The following is a 941-nucleotide window of genomic DNA, read 5'->3' as shown; positions in this document are numbered from 1 at the left end:
TTTCCAAATGGAATAAACATGTGACTCTGTTGCAGTAAAAAAACAACAGAGACTATCATGGCATTTACATAGTTTATTCAGCACTATCCCCTCCCCCCTTTGGTAGATGCCAGCCCACTTCTTCAGATGCCTGAAATGTTCTCTCAGTTGGCAAATTATTATACCCACGGTAGATAGGGAATTTATGACCTATGGGGCCAGAGAGAGTTGAAATGGACAATGGTTGAATTGAGGGGGAGGGGGAACCAGTAAGTGCTGGATGATCTTGGGCAAGTCACACTCTCTCAGCCTCAGGGGAAAGTAATGGCAGATCTCCCCTGAGCAAATCTTGCCATGAAAACCCTAGGATAGGCTTGCCTAAGAGTCCCCATTAAGTGAGAAATGACTTTGATTCCCAGCTTGGCCGTGGAAACCCATTTTGGTGACCCTGGGCTAGTCACACTCTCTCAGCCTCCAAGGATGGCCATAGAAAAATCCCTCTGAACAAATCTTGCCATGAAAACCCCAGGATAGGTTTGCCTTTGGTTCGCCATATGTCAGAGATGACTTGCACACAACAACAACAAGATGCAAAATTGCACCTTGGCTCTATTATGTTTATAACAGCAACAAAAACAACACACACAGAGGTGTGTGGTAATGCACACCCCGACAGGCATTTACAGCTGAATCTGCACTACCCAGCTGGACCAGTTTTGACTCCACTTCCAGTGTCAGGGCTCCATCCTGAAAAATCTTGGGATTTATAGTTTGGAGGGAGTGCTTAGACTTTTTCCTGCCAGGGGACTGTAGCCCATGGTAGCCAATGGGACAGAAAGATCCACCTGTGGCTGGCCTCCTCCTGCCTGCCTGCTTGCCTGCTTTTGGGTCGCTCCTCCTCCCTCCTCAGTTCCATCATGCAGGTCTGCCGCAATGCATTGTAGGAAACTCCCAAGCTGGTC

This window comes from Sceloporus occidentalis, unplaced genomic scaffold, assembly GCF_023333645.1.
Source record: "Sceloporus occidentalis isolate IW3139 unplaced genomic scaffold, rSceOcc1.0.p SCAF_4, whole genome shotgun sequence".
NCBI lineage: Eukaryota > Metazoa > Chordata > Lepidosauria > Squamata > Phrynosomatidae > Sceloporus > Sceloporus occidentalis.
This window is presented reverse-complemented; position numbering follows the sequence as displayed.